Source organism: Eptatretus burgeri, chromosome 10 (assembly GCF_056783735.1).
Source record: "Eptatretus burgeri isolate ZD-2024b chromosome 10, Ebu_testis_v1, whole genome shotgun sequence".
Classification (NCBI taxonomy): Eukaryota; Metazoa; Chordata; class Myxini; order Myxiniformes; family Myxinidae; genus Eptatretus; species Eptatretus burgeri.
This window is the reverse complement of record NC_140970.1, coordinates 33,488,878-33,513,512: the sequence shown is the minus strand read 5'-3', so window position 1 is coordinate 33,513,512 and position 24,635 is coordinate 33,488,878. Positions and strand designations below refer to the sequence as shown.

At 42.7% G+C, this 24,635-nt stretch overlaps 1 protein-coding gene across 3 annotated transcripts in view; it reads right to left on the bottom strand.

Annotated features, from left to right (window-relative positions):
- The window catches only part of LOC147018266 (transmembrane protein 51-like), a 47,630-nt gene that overhangs the window by 22,944 nt on the left and 51 nt on the right, over positions 1–24,635 (bottom strand). Inside the window, exons 1-2 of one of the 3 annotated variants that reach the window (XM_085897814.1) lie at positions 24,496–24,635; positions 15,335–15,483 (exon numbers count right to left, since the gene is read on the bottom strand). The exon at positions 24,496–24,635 is cut by the window's right edge and continues 51 nt beyond it. The gene's annotated coding sequence lies outside the window, so the exon portion shown is untranslated. Of the gene's footprint in view, positions 1–2,909; positions 2,930–15,334; positions 15,484–24,495 lie in introns of those variants that run through there. The other 2 variants (XM_085897813.1, XM_085897812.1) reach the window with 2 other exon arrangements.

The window sequence follows — 24,635 nt, the reverse complement described above, 5'->3', positions numbered from 1 at the left end:
ATATTTTCTACGATCAGAATGAAGGCAACAAGCACCGATAAGTTGTTGAATGTCACATGATGGCTTTAAATGAGTTGTGAAAATTTTCAATCTGCTGCCGTTACCATGACAACACGCGCCAGATAATTGTTATTTGTGACATCGCGTCATTTTATTAATGTATGAACAAATAAACACCACACATTCCATGATATTACAGCTTGGGCCACCACACAGTAAGGTCAACCAATTCGCCAAGTGTCGTGCCAAGCACGATTTTTCATTTGTTTGTTTGTCCGGGAGATATTTCAGCCATCCTTTGAGCTAGGAAGCTACAATTTGGGGACAAAAGTGAAGATGTGCTTTGACCAAAACAGTATTTTTTATTTTTTGATTAAATCCAACAATTGATTACTTAATTATGATAGAAAATAAATAAGTAATAAATAAAACTCATCTGGGCAATATCTCAGGCACCCTTTGAGCTTGGAAACTGATATTTCAAGACTGTGAACAATTGATTTGGCTATAAAGGGCATTTTTGATTTATTGATTAATTAATTTTCAAAAAGTTAGATTCGGATGAAACAGTGGTGGTTTTTGGGATGCGATTCGCCAATTAAGAAATCAACTATTCCTTATTGATTTAAATTATACAATTAATCAATTATTGTGCACCGCTCCCTCCCAATTCCAACTCCATGTGCTGTAAGGTAGCTTCGGTGCCCCGGCCACGTCACGTGCCGGAGGATTTGTTATTTATTTATTTGTCATGGGGCCGTGCACTATGAATGTAGCACTACTTATTTAAATTTGTTTTGGGTTAAAAACCTTACTAAAGTAGAGGAACAAGTTTACACTTGAACATGCATAAAAATGCAGCTAACATTATCAACCAGGGGTGCCCTTTTAATGGTGCTAGTCATCATCATCATCCTCACTGTCACCACGACTACTACTATGACCACCACCAATTATACACCTGGCCATTGGGATGTCAGGCCTGGCCACTCTGGTCACAAAAAAAAATTCAGTCTTTTGTGACCAAAGTGGCTAGGCCTGACATCCCAATGAAGGTGGCAGAAATTTGCAACTTGGTCCTGGGGTGATGGTGAGAACTGGCCTTCTCTTTGTGAAAGACACCGTGGAATATTTCACCTCAAATAACAACCAGTGCTAGCAGAAGGGTCCTCTGACTCAATGGCCTGAAAACAGATGGCACACACATTGATGAAACACCAAACATGTGAAACACCATGATGACAATTAAAAGATGGGTCAGGATTCAAACAGCATAGACACCACAAAGGCAAGTGTGCATGCCTCTCTCGAAACTATGCTGCCAGCTCCAGTGGCACTCAATCGTAGGATTGAAGGCAATGGTTAAGCATTTAAAACTGCTACATTTATGAGTACCCAGGCTGTGTACACTCTAACAGTGCAATGCTCTGTCGCCTAGACCATCCTGTACAAGACGGGCATTGCCCCAGGACAGTTGAATGGCGATTGGTAGAATTGAAACTGTGCATAGGAAAACTCATCCATCCCATGAGGCAAGTTTCTCCACATAATCACAAATGCATGGAACTCAAAAGGCAATTGCAGCAGCAGTGAAGGTAGCACAGGTGTATCAATTGAGCATTCATCATAATGGATCTGTTCAAGCCACAAGGAGAGCAGTGACAAGAACATGGAGATCTTTACCCTCTTTCTTCAGGAAAAACAAAAATACTAAATATTTTTTAAAAATCAAAGCAGAGGCTGTGGAGCTTGCCATAAAAGTTGGAAAAAAAACGTCACAAAGTCCTAAAACACAGGAACATGTTATTCTTAAAGGGAAAAATATGATCAAGGGAATCACATATTTTGAAAACCAGATGAATACACAAATCCTTATCTGAAAAACCACAATGCCATTTCTGCAAGGAGAGTGAAAACACTTCGTTGTTGAATAATATTCCTCACAATGTCTGTGCTTGTAACCATGAAAATAAGACTCGTTTAATTTGAGGGAGTCAGTGACTAATCCATCCTCATGGATGAGATCATTCCCCCAGAATTGGCACATTTTAGTACGACTTGTAATACCCCCTCCCACAGGGAGTCTCGCTCTGATATTATATACACACACACACACACACACACACACACACACACACACACACACACACACACACACACACTATATATTATTTCCGAGTTTGTGTTTTCGTGTCACGCTATCTTCGAACTTTGTTCTGCGCTCCAGTAACGTGATATTTGGCTTACATTATGTCAAAGACCATATGAGGTGCATGGTACAAAAAAAAAAAAAATGGTTCTGAAACAGTGAAATCGTATTCCACTTATTGCATTAAAGTAAAATTACTACTGATACTCTACATCAGTTCCTTTCTCAAACACACCCACCCCAACATGTCGCGCAGAATGCGGGTTATGCTAGTATATATTATTTCTGTTAAAGTCTGCGTGTAATTTGACGTATCTCCTCCAAAACTCCCAGACGGATTGTTACCACTTTCGGCATGCGGGTGCTCTGTGGTCTAATGAACAGCTTGGGCTATGTGAGATCGCACCAGACAGACACGTTTGGGAAATTTTGGGCGATTTTCTAATTTTTACGTTCGTTTGCATGGCGACGTGTGACGTCACCGCTGAGAGGCGTAATTCCGTCATGACATCGGTCATTCGCTGACATCATTACATCTGTCGTTGACAGACCGTCACCACAGAGAAGCGTAATGCCACTCCTAGAAAACAGCATCTGCAATGTAAAACCCTCTTCTGCACATGCTGACTACCTCAGGTGATTTTCACACAAAATGTAACAAGAAACATTGTATTTAAAGTAAAGATTTATTTTAAAAAAAAAAATATTATTTCTGTTGACGTCTGCGCGTAATTTGACGTTTCTCAACTGCAATCATTACCTGTGTTGTGTCTTGCGTGTGTGATCTTCAAATTAAAGCGTCCAGCGGTGTTTGATCGTCAGATGTGCGCCAAAAAGTGCCGTTCATTGAAATTTGCATTATGATTCTCGGTCAACCTCCACTGCTCCTGTTCAGTCTAGGGCTAGGCCTATATAATGTTAAACTTGCCCCATCAGATGCCAATCTTCCAGTCACACTGCAGAGGAGGCAATTTCCAGTCAGACTCGCATACTCGATGACCATAAACTAATCCCAGGGCCAAACATTTGACAAACTCGGAATATACCTCCCAGCCCCCCCCCCCCCCCCCCCCCCGTGTCCTCCCATGGCCAACTATATGTTGCATTTTCATGTGCAAGAGGTTACTCCTATATATCTATCAAAGTGGACAATAATTCCTCACAATGACTATTCAGCAACAAGACACTCACCCAAAATGTCATCTACAGGGAGGTCCTTTAGAAAACTAAGGACAGGTAACCATAGTGCATCACATCCCTAATGACACCCTCCCCAGCTTCCCATAACAACTATTATGCCTCATCCATCTTTTGCCACCCATTCAACTCCGTGCGGAACACGGGTATATGCTAGTATATATTTAATGAGTTCCTTTACAGGGACAAAACAAGAGGCCCTTCACCCCCCTTAAGCCTGTGCAATGGTTGCCAACATATGGCTGTTTGTCCATGCTCCAACCATTGTAAAATGCTGGGCGTTAAGCAAGGAATCAGCACGTACTGGGTCAAGATCTTTAAAAGTCTTTGGTATGACTCAGCTGGGGTTCAAACCACCAACCTCCCAGACTCAAATCCTCAGATCCTCTCACCATTACACCACCGATGGTAGAATATAAAAGCACATCGTGGTTTGGAACTTCATAATGTGGATGTCTTGCCAAATGGAGCCCTTCATAGTATCTCATATGCCATCTTCCTCAATTTCCCATGTGAGGTTGCAGAGAAATGCCACCTTTTATGGACACATTCCCACAAGTTTGAAAAGAGAAACCTTTGTTTGAATTGTGTGGTGACACCAGTCACCAGCTAATATGCCCAATGGAAGGATATTTCTGCTTTAAGATAGATAAGTCTGAAGACGATGATGGTTCACGAGCGGTATTTGACGATGTCGATTGTTTCAGAAGTCAAGGATGAGACAATGTGATAATGTTTGACCAAGTTATAAAAATAATCAACATGATGTGGTACGAGTGACAGGTTATTTGCTGTAAAATGTCAAAAACCCGGTTTCGTTCAACAACTTTGAAAATTTGACCTTTGCATAACCTTTAAAGGTCACAAAACAATGTTGTGGACATTAAAATAAGGAAACAGGATACATGCTATGGCTTCATGGAGTTAGTTCGTCGAAGAAGGTCGAAAACCCGGTTCTATTCCCATAACTTTGAAAATTTGACCTTTGTGAACTTTAAAGGTCAAAGGTCAAAGGTCAAGGATTATGACCTTTGGTGCAAAACTTCCTCTGGAACATTCCAGGAACAATATAACGTCATATAGGCTATATGGCATTTCACACTCCTCGGATTATCCATACTTTGATGAAATCAGCGTAAAAAACAAACTTGAAGGGGCGCCACGGGCAAGGTGTTCGAGATAGAGAAAAATGGTTTCAAGACTTTAGGTGGGGAATGACCTCAAGATTATGCATTAAAAAATTTTGTCATCCTAGCTCTCAAAGTTTGGGTGGTCGTCTGATTTTTATGTCAAAATTCGAAATTTTCTAAGTTCATGACCTTGGGAATAAAATGAAAAAAAAAAAATCGAGTTCCGTGGGGCTATGCAAGTGCCATTGGGCTAACCAAATACCGAAACCCCTGCCAGATTCGACAACCCCCTCGGAGAAGATGGATTTTTATGTCAAAATCGCAATTTTCTAAGTTTATGACCTTGGGACGAAAATGAATGAAAAAAAAAAAAAAAAAAAAAAAAAACGAGCTCCGTGGGGCTATGCAGGTGCCATTTGGCTAACCAAATACCGAAACCCCTGCCAGATTCGACAAACCCCCGAGGAGAAGATGCAAATTGAAATAGACTACCCCCTAAAAACACAATTCGCAATTTTCTAAGTTCGTGACCTTGACCTTGGGACGAAAATGAAAAATAGAGCTCTGTGGGGCTATGCAGGTGCCATTGGGCTAACCAAATCCGAAAACCCCTGCCAGATTCGACAAACCCCTCGGAGAAGAAATTTATGTCAAAATCGCAATTTTCTAAGTTCCTGACCTTGTGACGAAAATGAATAGGGAAAAAATAAAAAAATTTAAAAAAAAAATTAAAAAAAACGACCTCCGTGGGGCTATGCAGGTGCCATTGGGCTAACCAAATACCAAAACCCCTGTCAGATTCGACAAAACCCCTAGGAGAAGATGCAAATTGAAATCGGCTACCCCCTAAAAACACATGTTGGGCGGACCATGCCCATTTTCATGAAAACACAACTCGATCATGATATAAACCTCCCACCAAAATTTCATCAGGATCGGATCAAAACCTACGGAGCTATGCTTGGGACAGACAGACAGACACACAACAATAACGAATATAGTGGTCACTTATATTTTTCGTGAATCGTGAACCAATGAGAGGCAAGTCGTTGGACATGGACAATCAACTTGGTGTATTGTAGCTTTCTTGACCCAATTTCTTCTTCATTCAAGGAGTGGGATGTGAACAGTATAATCTGGCCTTGGCTCCAATGGATCCATGTTGGTTGCCCAGGTTGTTATTCTTACATTTCATGGACATGACCAGTCAATTCTCATCATCATATTATAATGAAGCGTTTGTGTATGTGATATAAATACTGAAATGTGCCCTTCCGACCCGATAGATGCATCATGGTGGTTAAACGTCACGGTGCATTTTGGTTGATTATTACACCCAACCGCAAACTCACTTCCTAGTTGGCGAGGCAGTAAAGCAGAGGTAATGTTCTCGTATAGCAGGACAGACATCACTTCTCACAGTTCGTGCAGTTTCGACTGTTATGGGATAGGAACTGTGCTTTTCTGCTTTACCAAGCCCGGAGGTACAAAGAGCATTTAAGCCTACAAGGTTGCATGGTTACAGGTAAACTATTTTGTGGTGGGTCATCCTGACAAGCTCAAATAAGAGCAACACCATAGTCAATGACTCCACAATCCTTTGCTTTTGACCTTAGAACCAGTCGAATATGTAACGCTGAAGCAATCTGTGTAGGAGGCGAAGCTGCGTGCATGCGATCATGACATTTAACCACCATGATGCATCTATCAGGTCGGAAGGGCACATTTCGGTTTATTACTACACCTGACCACAAACTCAACTCTTGGTGGGCGAGGCAGTAAAGCAATGATAATGTACTCACGTAGCAGGACGGACATTACTTCACAGTTCGTGCAGTTTTGTCTGTTATGGGATGGGACAGGAACTGTGCTTTACTGCTTCACCAAGCCAGGAGGTCCTAACAGTAATAATAATAATAATAATAATAATAATAATAATAATAATAAGCCAAACCCACGCTCTGCACGAAGTTTCGAAAGTGAGGGTCCGTTAGGATGTCAATATATCATTATTAAAAAAATTATTAAAATTAACATTATTAAAAAATTTATCGAATTTCTTTATATACAATGTTTATTGTTACTTTTTTGTGTCAAATTCACCTTCTGAGGTAGTCAGCATGTGCAGAAAAGGGTTTTACATTGCAGATGCTGTTTTCTCAGTGGCAATATGCCTAATAGCGGTGACGGTCTGTCGACGACAGATGTAATGTCAGCGAATGACCGATGACGTCATGACGTCATGACGCCTCTCAGCGGTGACGTCACACATCGCCATGCAAACGAATGTAAAAAATTAGAAAATCGCCAAAAATTCCCAAACCTGTCCGTCTAGTGCGATCTCACATAGCCCATGCTGTTCATTAGACCACAGACCACCCGCATGCCGAAAGTGGCGACAATCCGTCAGGCAGTTTCGGAGGAGAAACGTCAAATTACACGCAGACGTTAACAGAAATAATATATAGAATAATAATAATAAAATTATATATACTAGTGCGGGCCTGTAGGTGCGTGCCCGTAGGTGCAGCTTCGTTCCTTCACTCTCGTAAACGACGACTGGATTGGGGCTTATTTCAATTAGATCGGACGAACCGTATCATAAATGGCCATAACTTGGGAAACATACTCAGGTAGTCAGCGTCAATTGTGACGTTATATCAAACGAAGAAGAAGAATTGTGACGCCCCCACCCCTCTCCCCAAGTCTCGCCCCTCCTCTCCTCTCGAATTGTGATGACCCCCCTCTCTCACCCCCCCTAAACCTTGGGATTAATTAATAATTTGAACAATTAATTCAAACCTTGGGATTAATTAATAATTTGAACAATTAATTCAAACCTTGGGGAAAAAAAACAGCTTTCAAACCTTGGGAAACAGCTGAAATGGATGAAGAACGATATCAAACCTTGAAAAGGCACATTTTCCCTAGCGTCAATTGTGATGTCATAGCAAACGAAGAAGAATAATTGTGACGCCCCCCTCTCTCTCACCCCCCTCTCTCTGTAAATTTATTCACAAATGTCTACCAAGCACAACAATTAATTCAAACCTTGGGAAAAAAACAGCTTTCAAACCTTGGGAAACACTTGGGAAGCAGCTGAAATGGATGAAGGACATCAAACTTTGAAAAGGCACATACTCAGGTCCCAGCGTCAATTGTGACATCATATCAAAAAAAAAAAAAGAGGAAACATTGTGACGTCATTCGTGACGTCATAGCACAGTCTCCAGTCATTGGTTGGCAGATAAATGGCCGTAACTTGGGAACCGCTCGTCAGATTCATATCAAACCTTGAAAAGGCATATCCATGCAGCCCCGGCAATATTCCTGGTAAGTTCCAATCGGATTGGACCGGTGGTCGTCGAGAAACGGCGGTCACACACACACAGCTGGAATTATAGATAGATATATAATTTTATATCTATACTGAAACGCAAAAGAAACTTACCACCTTTTAAACCTTCAAATATCAACAATAACACTGCGTGTAGTAAATGTGTGAACAATCGTGTCCTCACTGTCAGATAAAACGGTCACGGATGGTTACTTGAACCTTCAATGGTCACTTCATAGCACAGCTGTTAAACAGCCGTTTTGACTGTCAGTGATTAGCCAAGGGGTACGGGATGATTTTAATGACCTGCACGTGATGTCTTGATATTGGCTTTAAAAAGGCCAGTGCAAAATGGGCATTTCAATCAACATGCCACGATTGTCAAGGGATCAACGGCAGTGTGCCTTGGGCATACTGCAAGGTGGATTGAGCTACCGTGAGGTGGCACGTCGCCTTGGCTGTTCACACCAGACGATATCGGCCCTGGTGGACAGAGACACCCTCCACAACTCTGCAGATGACAGACCTCGATCAGGGAGGCAAAGAGTCACCACTGCAAGGCAGGACAGGCAGATGGTCCTCAGTCAGATGGCTTCAGACATTGAGGACTGAGTGGGACAGAATCCAGCAGCAATCCATCCAAAGACTGGTAGGCAGTATGCGCCGACGATGCACTGCCTGTATCCAAAACAATGGTGGCCACACGCACTATTGAAAGGGGACTGACATTGCACCCTGTGCTGTTCTGTACTGTAGAACAAACTTATGAGATGGTGGGTGTATCTTGGTCAAAAACCTGACATGTCATCAATAAAATGCCAATGTTTCAATCAGCAATTGCTGGTTTGTTTTGTTTTGAACCGTTACAATTTTATTACATTTCAAACAAGTGGCAAGTTTCTTTTGCGTTTCAGTATAAACATTACTAAAATTCTCATCCTGTATGTATGTATGCATGTTCCTGAAATAGCCAAAACAGTACATGATCGCGCAAAAAATTTTGGCCTACCTTACTCACCATTGGCCTGCGGTGTGCAGTATCATTTCGTTAAAATCGGGCAACGAAAAAATTATTTAAAAAATCAATTCCCGATTCAGTCAAGTACTCTTCGGGAGAATTTGATCAATGCAAACAACCTCAGTGGTATAGTTCACTAGAGCTATCTTTTTTTTTTCTTGAAATGATTTTTTTCATCAACCGCAAGAGGGTGCATGGCAAAACTGGGTGCTGATGATGGACGTGACACGCACGCACGCATTTCAGGACGTTTTCACTTCACGGACGACTTTCTGGTGAGCGAGACGATTCTCCCCCCCCCCCCGAATGATCTGTTGGGTACCCATGTCTGTGTTTAGCTGCAAATCAACCCCCGATAACCATCTGCTCTGTCTCTTTCCTGGCATTTTTATTGATTTTGCTTTGAAATTAATTCATTTATTTACACCAGAAAATAAAATTTATTTATTTTATTATTAATAAATCATTTGTCGATTTCCAACCTGTCAGTGTTTGTCCTTTCCTTCCATTGGTCTAGCATTGTCCGAACCAAGATAGACTGGGAGGTAATTTCCAGATTTGACCAAAAATAGTCGGCACGCACCAACAGTTAAAACGCTCGGCCACCCCAATTGAAATCTAATCGAGATAACATTGGTGCTTTGCAGAGGGTGCGCTCCCCGCTCAGGTAACCACGTGACCTCAAGTTAAACGGACTAACTAGACGGTGGACACTGGAACTCGGGGTTAACTGGGTGGCGTTCATGGTTCTAAAACAACCCACCGTGCCACAATGTTAATTGTGAGCGGTGGCCGAGGTCCGGCTCTACCAAGGACAACCGGGGATTAATCCCCCGAGTGACAAGCTGGTGTCTCGGTACCCGTGGCCGCAACATTATATATCTGCACCACATGGCCAAAAGTATGCGGACTCCCCTTCTAATTAGTGTATTCTGCCACACCCATTACCGACGGGTTTAAAATCAAGCACACAGCCAGGCAATCTCTATAGACAAACATTGGCAGTAGAATGGGCCATACTGAAGAGCTGAGTGATTTTCAACGTGGCACCATCATAGGGTGCCACCTTTCCAACAAGTCAGTTCGTCAAATTTCTGCCCTGCTAGAGCTGACCCAGTCAACTGCAAGTGTTGTTATTGTGAAGTGGAAAAGTCTAGAAACAGCTTAGCCACGAAGTGGTAGCCACACAAGCTCACAGAACGGGACCACCGAGTGTTGAAGCGTGCAGCACAGAAAAATTGTCTGTCGTCAGGTGCAACACCCACTACAAAGTTCCAAACTGCCCCTGGAAGCATCGTCAGCACAAGCACTCTTTGTCGAGAGCATCATGAAATGGGTTTCCATGGCCAAGCAGCCACACACAAGCCTGAGATCACCATGCGCAATGCCAAGCATTGGCTGGAGTGGTGTAAAGGTCACCGCCATTTGACTGTGGAGCAGTGGAAACGAATTCTCTGGAGGGATGAATCATGCTTCAACTGGCAGTCCGCCAGACAAATATGGGTTTGGCAGATGCCAGGAGAACACTACCTGCCTGAATGCATCGTGCCAACTGTGAAGTTTGGTGGAGGAGGAATAATGGTCTGACGCTGTTTTTCATGGTTCGTGCTCAGCCCCTTAGTTCCAGTGATGGGAAATCTTAATGCTACAGCATACAATGACATTCTAGACGATTCTGTGCTTCCAACGTTGTGGCAACAGTTTCCTGTTTCAGCATGACAATGCTCCCATGCACAAAGTTAGGTCCATACAGAAATTGTTTGGCGAGATTGGTGGAAGAACCCGACTGGCCTGCACAGAGCCCTGACTTCAACCCCATTGAACACCTTTGGGATGAATTGGAATGCCGACTGCGAGCCAGACCTAACCGCCCAACATCAGTGCCCAACCTCACAAATGTTCTTGTGGCTGAATGGAAGCACATCTCTACAGAAATGTTCCAACATCTAGTGGAAAGCTTTCCCAGAAGAGTGGAGGCTATTATAGCAGCAAAGGGGGGACCAACTCCATATTAATGCCCATGATTTTGGAATGAGATGTTGGACGAGCAGGTGTCCACATACTTTTGGCCATGTTGTGCATCTATAATCAATATCGATATTTCTATATATCCATTGGGACCACACTCTGTACAGAGCATTGGTGCTGCCAAAGCAGTCTTGAGTGTCATGTACTCACTCTTTCCAGCGATATGTAAGGGGGAAGATTGGGGTCATTCACGTGTGCAAGCTTCCACGGTCTCATTTTTAGGTTTTTTTTTTAAATCAATTTATTTATTCATATGCAGCCTGTGGCTGCTTGGCTACATCATTTTCTGGGGGCACGGCTGTGCCGATGAAGCAATGCCCCATTATCAGCATGCTGGTGGTACTCATTTTGCCGACCTCGGAAAGATGGCAGGCAGAGTAAACCTGTCTGGTGTTAATTCAACAGAATGACAGAGGCTTGAACTCAAGACCCTCAAATCTTAAGCCAGCCACCCTAACCATTAAGCAAACAAGAGGCTTTTCAGGTGGTTTATCTATATTCTCCCCATTCATGACTGGGCCCTGCTTTTTGCAAATATGTGGAAGGGGTAATGCTTTCAGCTGGCTTTATGTCCCTTCCTTTAGGATTGACGGTAACAATGAGCTGGCAATATCACAATCACCCTGCCTCTCCTGCAGCATGATGCCACCAGCTGTGTTAATGGATGGGGCACCATGCACTGCAGACAAGTTCTGATTCCAATGAATTTTAATCTGTTAAAACTATTAAAGTACAAAGTCAAAGTGAACAGTTTCCCACACTACATTTATTGTTCCACTCTCTGAATGGAACACACCATTGTATGGGGCTTTGACGATTTGCCATCAGTGAAGTATTCCATTGCATTGCAGCATCCACTGCCATTTCTAATTCCATAGCAAAGCTGTTGCTCTCAAAATGGCCAAATTAATTGAGCATGGTCAACAGCTGCCTGCTCCTGTATACGTGTTGAAGAGTCATGCATAGCAAAGAAACGTTTCATTTTGGAAGCACACTTCTGTTGCAGCTCTAGTGGTTAAACAAAGTCTCTGGCAGCTATCTTGAAAACAAAAAAAAAAAAAAGTCAAAACAGTGAAAGTGCTCAGTCTGTTTCAATGTTAACAATTGAAAACGTTTTGGGGACACTCTGGAGCTCCTTAAAAAAAAAAAAAAAAAAAAGTTAGTCTCACCAAGTCCTAGGAAGGGGGGGAGGAAGTATGTTACCCCCGTGACTTGAGCTCTGACTATCTTTTTTCAGTTTTAATCCATGATGCTCGTTGAGGACGTCCTTTCAGCTTTATTTCTTCCTTCTACCACAAGCTTTTAATTTTTTTTTTTTTGGGGGGGGGGGGGTTGCAGCTTCATCTTCTGACTTTCATTGCACAAGATCATACCAACCAAGTCTTCTCGTCCCAAGTTCTTATGTCGATTTTTTTTTCTATGTCAACACTAGTGTCGTTTTTTTCAATCTCTTCCCGATTTCAGAATTCCTTCTTTTAGAGACAATCCATCCATCATATCATTATCATGTTTGTTCGGAAATCTTCGATCTGCATTGCTCACGTTTCGCTTTCATACATCAATACCGGTCTGATAACATTTTATGAACTCCAATTTTACAGATAATGGAATGTTTTTGTGAGTCATATCTCCACCACCGAAGGTGAAGGAGGTTATGTTTTCACCCCTTTCTGCCTGTGCGTGCAGGATATCTCAAAAAGTTGTGGACGGATCTTGATGAAATTTTGTGGACAGGTTCAGTGTTTGACAAGAACAAAGAGATTGATTTTGGTGAAGATCCGGGTCCGGATTAAACTACTCGAATTTAAGTGATTCTTCCCCATTGAGAGATTGGGCTCAAAATCTGTATTTATCTTCATCTTTTATAGAGGGGGAGGGGGGGGAGGGAAAGGAAAGAAAAATAAATAACTCAGCTTCCAACATCTCCCCTACCCCCAACAAAACAAATACACAAATATGACTGAAAAAAATTGTTTTTAGCACAGTTTGCAATACATTGCTTGCACCAAAATGGCTGCCATGGTTTTGCAAAGTGGAAGTGACCACGTGCAAGCCACCTATGTGTGTAAATTGGCTGTGGGAATCACAAAAGAAGGGCAAGTAGACCAGGGGTGTTACATTAGCAAGCAACTTGCTATCACTTCCCAAGCCAATCATTCGATCTCAATCACTTTGCAAACCACTCACCTCGTCGCTCAGCGAGAGGTGCTTCGTTATGTTAGCATTAATGGTCGCCATAATCAGATTAAAACAACAAATGAAATGTTCAGAGGCATAACCCTATTATGTATACTCATACAGTATTTGTTTGAAAAGTGAATTTCATACTTTTGTTACTTTTCATCCTAATTCATCAAAAAATACAAACGTGCAACACCCCCCAACCCCACACCAAAATGCACAGTGATAGGTCCATAGATAAGCTTGGCAGGGTGCTCCTCCTGACTCCCCCCCCCCACTCCCCCATTTATTTATTTTTCTTTTGCACTTCCTCATACTCTGTTGTCCCTGCCAACACAAATTTGTTTGGGGAAGTTGTCACAAGAGGACCAAGCAAAACTGAAAACGATGGTCTGGACTGCAGTTGCTCGAGTACAACGACAGAAATGTTTACATGGAGACAGCCATGTTGTTAAGCAGTGCCAAATACTCCATTCCGTTGAGTGCTTGCTTGAGTTCTTTGAAGCAAGCAAGCCACGTGCTAACAAAACACCCCTGGGGTGTGTTCCTTCAGCAAGTGGCTTTCCATCAGTTGCCAAGCCAGTTGTTTCATGGCAAGCAGAACATGTGATAAAGGGAGCTGCTTCATGAGCAGTAAGCAAGCCTCTTGCCAACGGAACAAGCCCACTCAAGTTAGCATAGATGGCCGTCAGTTGATGCAAAACAATTGGCGGCTACATCTTCAATTTTGCTATCACAGAGGACGGTATTGAAACACGCATTTCATACTTTTATTGTTACTTCGACTTTTCATCGCAATTTTAAAATCTACAAAACATGCAAAACCCCTCCCCCCAAAATGCACAGTGACAGGTCCATAGATAAACTTGCTGAGGGGATGGGGGAACCTCCGCTGTGCCAAGTACTCCATTCCATTGATGTACTTGCTCGAGCACTTTGAATCAAGCAAGCCACTTGGCAAGTGAAAAGCAAGCCATGTCGACTGACAAGTAGGCCAAAAACAAATATATCAGGACAGAAGAGCAAAGCGCTTCTACTTATGCAACCAAATCATTTGACCGATTGACGAGCCATTTAACCTTTTCCCCACCATCGAGCAATCTCTTCTACTGTTGCAAGCCACTTGGTCAATGCTCTGTTGAACTTTCCACTGTTTCTCCTCCTCCTCCATCTTTCCCCCCCACACACTGCCTCTTTAGGAAAGCCTCCCCAGTAGTGTTCCTAACTTCAATCAACTTTCAACAATTTAAAACATTTCTCAGCTCCATCTTGGTCTTATTACCTCAGGGAGAGGGGAGGGGCTCTTTGTTTTGGGCCCAACGCTTCCCTTGAGGCAACGATTAAAAAAAAAAAATAGAACAGGCACTTATAAGGGGGCACACCTCCACTAGGTTGAACAGCACATTTTGTATCCCACTGATATTCTGGATCTGAATCCAGACCTGAACCAAAATATAATCAGCTTATTCTTGTCACACACCTCAACATAAAGTTTTGTAAGATCACACACACACACACACACACACACACACACACACACACACACACACACACACACACACACACACACACACACACACACACACACACACACACACACACACACACACACACACGTTTTAGAACAACCCCATTTTTCCAGTTTTACTGAAAAGTTCCAGTTAAAAAAAAGGCCCTTTTCAGAGAACAAGTCATGGGTTAGTAACTGCAGCTGTTCTGCAGCAATGGAAGTAAATTAAGCCTTGAAAGTTGATGCAAACAATTCCTTCAGGTGTCCCAACTTTTGTTGATTAGTTCCAAACCCTCTGTCTGCATAAAAGCAGTGTTGGAACAGACAGTTGCTACACCCTCTGAAGCATTATTTGGACAATATTGCACTGCAGGAAGTAGTATATTGCTATCATAATGGTGAGAAAAAGGCAATTAACAAAGGAAGACAGACAGACCATTATAACCCTTAAAAGTGTCAGTCTTTCCTGCAGAGAAATTGCAAAGGAAGCCAAGGTGTCAGTGAGTACAGTTTCCTACACCATCAAAAGGCACTTGGAAACTGACAGGAAGAGGTCCGACAGACCCAAAGCCACAACACAATCAGAAGACAAGTTTCTGAGAGTCAACAGCTTGCATGATAGACTGCTCACAGGACAGCAGCTTCAAGCACAACTTAACACTGGTGGAAGTAAGGAAGTCTCAGTTTGAACTGTGAAGAGAAGACTTAGAGCTGCAGGTTTGACAGGTTGAGTAGCAGTAATAAAGCCATTGCTAAGATGGCAAAATAAGAAAAAGAGGCTTACCTGGGCCATGAAGCACTATCAGTGGACTCCTGAAAACTGGAAGAAGGTCTTATGGACGGATGAAAAATTTGAAATCTTCGGTTAATCGCGCAGGGTTTTTGTACGCCGTCGATTTGGCGAAAGGATGGTTCCTCAGTGTGTGACACCAACTGTCAAACATGGAAGAGGAAGCGTGATGATCTGGGGCTCTTTTGCTCGATCCAGTCATCAACTTACACAGTGCGAGTGGCACCCTGAACCAAAAGGGTGACCACAGCATTTTGCAGCACCATTCAATACCCTCTGGTTTACACCTAGTTGGTCAGGGGTTCATCCTACAGCAAGATAACCCAAAACATACCTCCAGGCTATGTCAGAACTACCTTGTAGAAGAAAAGAACAAGACGGTAGGCTTCAAATCATGGAATGGCCAGCACAGTCTCGAGACTTAAATGCCATCGAGCTGGTTTGGGATGAACTGGACAAAAGGGTGAAACCAAAGCAACCTACAAGTGGGGCGTTCCATGTCAAGTGCACACAATTTTCATCAAAATTCAGACACATCGTCTCAGATTTCACTCTTTTTTTGTGCAAGTGTTTGTATCCACGGTAAAACATTGTGTCAATTTTCAGACCTGGGACCCCCCCAAAATTTGGGCGCCCCCGGTTGACCCACAATCTTCCAGTGGCCATAATCACAGGTTGTAGTGGTCCGATTTGGATGATCTTGGTATCAAAATGCTCGTAAAAGCGAGATCTTTCAAATCACATAAAGTAAAATCACTCCAAAACAGTAATTAAAAAAGTTATAGTTTTGGGTGCCCTTTGACCTTGGGCCCCCACCCCCCAGCCAAACTGATGATCCCGATTTTTTTTGTGTGAGAATACCCCTTCATATACTCAAACACCTCAGCATAAATTAAAATGGGATCTCAATGGGTTCAAGTGTGATGATGGTTTTATTGTTCGGGGTCCACATATCACTAATTTTGATTCGACATTGGGTGACGTTTGCAGTCATCGTTCCAATGATGTCACCTGCTGGCAGGCGACTGCTACTACACTAAAAAGATAGAATACGTTTGTATGTATGTTTGTTCGTCCTTTATAGGCGGCCGAACCGTTGGATGGAATGAGATGAAACTTGGCATGAGTGATCCTTGGGACATGAGAACGGACATAGGGGGGTCAAGTTCAAGGTCAAAGGTCACGGGGTCAAGGTCACCGGGTCAACTCCATCCGATCGAGACGGGACCAACGCCATTCGACAGATAATCAAAATTAAATGACAGTTGATCGACGACATTCACTTCCGGTTTTCGAGTTATGACGTCATAAATTGACTAAAACGTCAATTTTTCATGTTTGTTTGTCCTTTATAGACGGCCAAACCGTTGGATAGAATGAGATGAAACTTGGCATATGTGATCCTTGGGAATGGACATAAGGGGATCAAGGTCAAGGTCAAAGGTCAAGGTCACCGGATAACGTCAATTTCTCAATTTCATCTGATCGAGACGGGACCAACGCCATTCAACAGATCACTGTACCCGCCCATGGGCGGGTACTTTGCTAGTCTACTGTACTAAAAAGATAGAATATGTTTGTATGCATGTTTGTTCGTCCTTTATAGGCGGCCGAACCGTTGGATGGAATGAGATGAAACTTGGCATGAGTGATCCTTGGGACAAGAGAACAGACATAGGGGGGTCAAGTTCAAGGTCAAAGGTCACGGGGTTAAGGGGTCAAGGTCACCGGGTCAATTTCATCCGATCGAGACGGGACGAACGCCATTCGACAGATAATCAAAATTAAATGGCACAGTTGATTGACGACATTCACTTCCGACTACCGGTTTTCGAGTTATGACGTCATAAATTGACTAAAACATCAATTTTTCATGTTTGTTTGTCCTTTATAGACGGCCAAACCGTTGGATAGAATGAGATGAAACTTGGTATATGTGATCCTTGGGAACGGACATAAGGGGATCAAGGTCAAGGTCACCGGATAACGTCAATTTCTCAATTTCATCCGATCGAGACGGGACCAACGCCATTCAGATAACTGTACCCGCCCATGGGCGGGTACTTTGCTAGTTATGTCTGAAATTGACTATATATATATATATATATATATATATATATATATATATATATATATATATATATATATATATATATATATATATATATATATATATATATATATATATATATATTGCATCATTTGCAAAAAATTGTCTATTGATTTTTAAGTGTACATTTTTTGTATAACCATCATCGAAGTTATAAATGGGCTAATCAGTTTTTGTATATTTTGCAGTAGGCATGGCGACTGAAGATCGAAAGGAGCTCCGAAAATACTGTTGCGATCCGTTCAGCTGCCATAAAACGAAACAATGAAAAGATCTTGGCAATGTGTCAAATGATATGTTGATGAAATTTTCTTCAAATGTGAAAAAAAGATGACAGACTTTGTACAGGAAAAAACTCTCAGTTGTCACCAGAGCGTATTGAAGAATCATCTTCGACCAGTTCGAAATTATCATCAGACGGTACTATCATTGCAGAATCTATTGCGACAGATGAGGACGAGGAGGTTTTTGAGCGAGAAGCAGAAGTTGACCGATTAAACGAGTCGTTATCGATGATAGGCGAAAGCCCATTCGACAAACGAAAGGCGGAAAGGAACCCAGGGTACGTTCCTGAAAAGCGAAGTAAAGTGGAAGATTCTGTGCGAAAGAAATTAGAACTAGTTGCTGGACCAAGCACTGCGGAGAAAACACAAAATCCAGCATCAAAATGTGATGAAAACTGCATGCAAGAGGTGATCAAAAGCCTGAAAGAAAAACACGTTGTTTTGAGCCGTTCAGAGCAAATACGTATACTGACAATATTTGCTGGGAATATGAGCATCAGAGGGATGATGAGTGAATTCAGTTGCTCCCAAAGAATGGCTGTGCAAGCCAAAAATTTAGAGAAAGAAAATGGTATGCTATCATCTCCAAATCCCAAACAGGGTAAAATATTGCCTGACGAAGTGAAATCCACCGTAACCGAATTTTACCGAAGTGATGAAATCAGCCGAATAATGTTGGGAAAAAAGGACTGTGTGGTGGTCAGGAATGAACATGGAAAAGACAAAATTCAAAAGTGCCTGGTACTAAACAATCTCAAGGAACTGTTTCAGAAATTTAAAGAGAAGAACCCTGGCTTGAAAGTTGGATTCGCGAAGTTCGCCATGCTCCGTCCCTCGGAGTGTGTCCTGGCCGGTTCAGGCGGTACACACAGTGTATGTGTATGTACTATACATCAAAATGTGAAACTCATGATGTTTGGTTCCAAAATGCCACAGATAGCCGAACTTCCAAGCTATCATCATGTGATAGCACGCATAGTTTGTAACCCAGCACAACCGGCATGTTATTTCAGAACTTGTGAAAGTTGCCCATCAATTGAAGACTTCAAAACCGAGCTACTGAGTGCTTATGAACTGGAGGATATTGATGAAATTCAGTTTAAACGGTGGACATCCACCGACAGATCTGAACCAAGCTCCATGGTCCTGCCTTTGGAAGAATTCATTCATCAATTCTGTGAAGAAATCAAAGAATTCATTCATCAATTCATGCGCGGTGAAATTAGTGAGACACGACTTCATTGCAAAGGCCCAATCTCAGTTTCTGAAAAATAAGAAAGACGAAATCGGTGAAGGAGAATGTCATTATTGGAGACTTCTCAGAGAACTATTCGTTTGTCGTACAGGATGCGGCCCAAGGATTCCATTGGAACTGCTCTCAAGCGACAATTCACCCCTGGATTTACTATTTCAAACCGGACGATGGCAAATTAAACCACGATTCGTTCACGATGATATCAGAAAGCAATACTCACGACGTTCTCTCAGTCCACCTCTTCCAAAGAATGCTCATTGAACATTTGAAATCTAGCTTGGGAAATGTAAAGAAACTTTACTATTTCTCAGACGGTTGCGCTGCCCAATATAAGAATTGCAAAGCCTTCATAAACCTATGTTGTCACAAATCAGAGTATGCTATTGATGCAGAATGGCATTTTTTGCCACAAGTCATGGCAAGGGCCCTTCAGATGGCGTGGGAGGTACAGTCAAACGAGAAGCAACATGTGAGCCTGCGTAGACCTTAGGACAGTCAAATTATTTCTCCAAAAGATCTTTTCACCTTTGCTGAAAATTGTTTGAATGAAATGAAGTTCGGTTATGGGATCCAAGAGGCGTATGACGAGGAAGAACGAAATCTGGAAGAAAGGTTAAAAACGGCCAAAACCATAGCTGGAACTCAAAAACTTCATGCTTTCATCCCTATTTCTGAAACTGCTCTTCAAGTACGCGAATCCAGCCTTAGCGAGGAACACCGTATCGAGTCAGCTATTTCAAAATCTACACCAACTTTTAACGGGAAACTCTCAGGTTATGTCACAGTGCACTATGATGGAAAATGGTGGCTTGCCTGCATCATGGAAGCCTTTCAGGACACTCATGAAGTGAAAGTGAATTTTCTTCATCCAAACGGGCCCACAAATAGTTTCTTTTTTTCTGACATTGAAGATCACTGCATTTTCAACATTTCTGATATACTTCTTTCCGTAGAACTAAAAACTGCTACAGGTAGAACCTACACAATCAGTAAAAAAGAAACACAGCTGTCAAATAAAACATTGGTTGGCAAAAAATCTTGACTATAATATGCTCGGAAAAACTCTTACTCGTACTAGTATTGCTTCCAGTTCCTGCTTGTGCATGTCGAAAATGTATGTACAATATACTCATATAGTGTATTGGAAATCTTGTGTTCAAATATTGTGCAATGTATTGTGACGTATTGTGTGTCCAGCACCCGAGTCCCCGAACAATAAAACCATCACCACACTTGAACCCATTGAGATCCCATTTTCATTTATGCTGAGGTGTTGGAGTATATGAAGGTATTCTCACACAAAAAAAAATCGGGACCATCAGTTTGGCTGGGGAGCGGGGGCCCATAGTCAAAGGACACCCCAAACTAAAACTTTTTGAATCACTGTTTGAGTGATTTTACTTTAAGCGATTCGAAAGATCTCGTTTTTACGAGCATTTTGATACCAAGATCAGCCAAATCGGACCACTACAACCTGTGATATGGCCTTTGGAAGATTGTGGGGCAGCCGGGGTCACCCCTAAAATGGGCCCCGATTGGCCCACAGGTCTAAAAGATGGTATTTTGAGTTTTTTCACCCAAGTGAATAAATGACCAACATATGGGGAGAAAATGAGGTATTAGTGTCGGGAGGGTGTGTACACTTGACATGGAATTCCCCAAGTGCAACACATTTGTGGGAACAAAATTATAAATTATTTGTACAAACAAAATTATGGTATCCAGATCGCCAGCTAATCAATTAGTCCTTTTCACACACAGAACCGATCCACAGTTTTGTCCAAATCCGTCCACAACTATTTGAGATATCGTGCTCACAAACAAACCTGGGTGAATAATGAATACATAGCCTCCGCCCACCTTCGGTGGCAGAGGCGAAAAAAAATGACAGCACTTTCTTGTGTAAGATGAAACATGATAGGAAATAGCAAGTACAACAACCCTATCAACCAAGAGTGTGCATCCATCCATCAATCCATTGGGACCATTCTCCATGCAGAGCGTTGGTGCTGGCAAAGCAGTCTCCTTGGCTATTGGGCACAATCCTGGACGGGTCGCTACTCCGACAGTGTACCAGCATGCTAGCCTCAGAAGGATGACACGCAGTGTCAACCCCACCTGGTATCAATTCAATAGCTGAGCGGGATTTGAACTCAGGTCCCTCGGATTCCAAGCCTGCCACCCTAACCATTAAGCAAACACCAGGCATAGAGTGTGTAAACACCTTAGAATAAAACTATTGGTCATTTTTGTAAATTAGCAGTTTTGAATGAAATTGCTTTACAATATGAACCATCATGACTTTTAGAGCACGCACGCAGACATTTAAATAAATAAATAAAAAAAACAATCTTGCCAAAAGGTGACCACGTGTGACTTCTTTAAGGTCACACTGAGGTGAACAGAGCTGCTATCCACCAGGAGCGACTCCTTGAGGAATATCTGCCTACAAGAGATTCCGATGAGAATCGTTCTCCAGAGTAACCATGAAAAAAATCCGTTTTTTCGTCATGACGTCATCAAATGACGTAATAGCGTCAAACTTTTGACAGATCTGGAAAGCACTTATCAAGCGCTTTCACATGAGGTATTACTTGATATGGTATCTAAGATTTCAAAATTTGACCTTGGGGTCAAAAACTTTCGACCTCCAGCGCTAACCATGAAGGTCAAGGCCGATCGCCACCAAAAATTAATCAGCTGAACGCCAGACCATGAACTATATTCCCATGAAGTTTGAAGACGATCCGATCAAAATTACTCAAAAAAATAAGGGTTTCGGCGACTCCCCTGATTTGCGACAAAGTGACCTTGACCTTGAAAATTTTATGCGCTGAAAGGGACCTCTATAGGACTGATATGCGAAGTTTCAAAAATTTCCAATGATAACTGTGCTCTGCAGAGTGATTGATACGTGATTACAGACAAACAAACAAAATAAATAAATAAATAAATAAATAAATAAAACATACAAGCTGACTAACATATCTTGCAAAAACTTCGTTTTGGCAAGATAATAAACAAAACCCACAATCTTCTGGCTTTTATCAATAACCACAATCATCTCAGTTTTGGAAAAGAACACTACAAATCACCCTACATAAACACAAAGCAGCAGTTTCATCATCAACTGCACAAGAGTTTCCAAACTGTTGCATGTGATTGTGTCGAGTACAATCACAGCTCAAAGACCAAATGCCAGGTACTTTACATTGTTTAGTGAAGTCAGATCTGAAGATTTTCCAAACCCATCCATGGCTCAGGCTACAAATGAACAGCTCAGAACAGGAGCTCAGGAAATAGACCACCCTGGTAAGTGGGCACAGCGCAGGCACACAGAGGATGCCCTCTCCGTAGGGTGCCTCGAGATGATCAGCAGAAATAATTCCCTAAGAACGGCCAGAAACCTTGTGTGACAATGGAGCTCGACGGACGATGTTTTCTTACGATGCTCCTCATTATTTCACAAACACGGATTCACTCAGTTTTATCCCGAGCAGTGAGCACGGTGATATTCATGCAATTCCTGCATGTGACGTGTGTAAAGGTCCAACAATGAGCCCGAGATGACCGTTGCAGGAGTAGAACACATTTAGCAAAATGTCGTTTTCTGAGAAATTATCGATACATTTCCAGAGTGTGTGCTCAGCGAATTAAGAAAGGCAACGCGTGTGGCAAGCCAAATATGTTTTCAGCATCACTGTATAAACACAAAGCACCAAACATGTCCCAACACAACAAACTGAACACGACGTCTCACTTCAGCGGTCGCCAATTCTGGGGAACATTGTACATACAGTACGAGCAAGCAAAGTGGCAATATCTGAACATGAACATTTCACATTTCTGTCATTCACCACACTTCAACAGATACAATTACATGGACTCTTGTGGGGTTGGCTGTGTAAGTTTTGGCACAAGTGGTTCACGAACCGGCTGGCCAAGCCTGACGCTTGACTATGCAGTTAGGGCAGGAATTTTGAACTTGTTCATGATGGCAGTGATAGCTTGCCTACTCTTCGTGAATGATACTGTGGGATATCACTTAAACTCTTAAAGGATAGAAATAAGAGAGGTACTGAACTATCGTTCAGATATGTATGTCGTGCCCAAAGGTCATCTGGAGAAGCATGTATTTACGGTACATGCAAGATGTTGGGGGAGGGAACTAAAGTGCACATGACAGGCAACTGATTGGGAGGTGGAAGGTTATAGAGTATCAAGTACAACACACAGGGAGGAGGGAGGAATGGCGATATAAAGTACAACACAGTGAGAAGGGGGGAGAGGGGATTGGTGATATAAAGTACAACACATGGTGAGGGGGGGGAGAGAGATTGGAGATATAAAGTACAACATACAGTGAGGAGGGGAGGAGGGGGATTGGTGACAAAGTACAACACAGTGAAGTTGGGGGGAGGGGAAGAGGGGATTGGCAATATAAAGTACAACACAGTGAGAAGGGGGGAGAGGGGGATTGGCGATATAAAGTACAATACAGTGAGGGGGGAGGGGGGATGGGGATTGGTGATATAAAGTACAACACAGTGAGGGGAGGAGGAGGAGGAGGAGGATTGGCGATATAAAGTACAATACATAGTGAGGGGGGAGGAGGGGAGGAGGAGGGGAGGAGGAGGATTGGCGATATAAAGTACAATACAGTGAGGTGGAGGGGAGGAGGAGGGGAAGAGGGGATTGGCAATATAAAGTACAACACAGTGAGGGGGGTGGAGGGGGGGATGGGGATTGGTGATATAAAGTACAATACAGTGAGGGGGTGGAGGAGGGGGATTGGTGATATAAAGTACAACACAGTGAGGGGGAGGAGGGGAGGAGGAGGATTGGCGATATAAAGTACAATACAGTGAGGGGGTGGAGGGGGGATGGGGATTGGTGATATAAAGTACAACACAGTGAGGGGGGGAGGGGGAGGGGGATTGGCGATATAAAGTACAATACAGTGAGGGGGGGAGGGGGAGGGGGATTGGTGATATAAAGTACAACACAGTTAAAGGGGGTGGGGGGAGAGGGGATTGACGGTATAAAGTACAACATACAGTGAGGAGGGGAGGAGGGGGATTGGTGACATAAAGTACAACACATGGTGAGGGGGGGGGGGAGAGAGAGATTGGAAATATAAAGTAAAACACAGTGAAAGGGGTGTGGGGGGAAAGGGGATTGGTGATAAAGTACTACACATGGTGAGGGGGGAGGAGGATTGGCGATGTAAAGTACAACACAGAAAAGGATGGACAGACCGACACGGGGGGGCGGGGGGGGTTGAAGGTATAAAATATAACACAGGAAAGTCCCGGCGAAGTCCAAGAAAGTTTCATTGTTCGGAAACCTCGTCCACACGAGTTACCAAGTAAAAGAAAACAAGAATCCTCTCACTCGACCACAGAAGGAAACACAGCGATGTACGAAACGAAGACTCGAACAAAAGTAACTCACAGAAACCAAAATCTACCGGAAGTTACTTTCTCAAATAATCATTCCTTCTTACCTCAACTTGCGGCGGGTTTTCCGGTCCTTCTACAGCGGATTTACTTTATAAAAAAAAAAAAAAGGCCGATTACTTCAGCAGCAGCTGGAAAACAATCAAGGCCTGAACTTGCGAGACCCGAACACAATGATGAGTGAAAT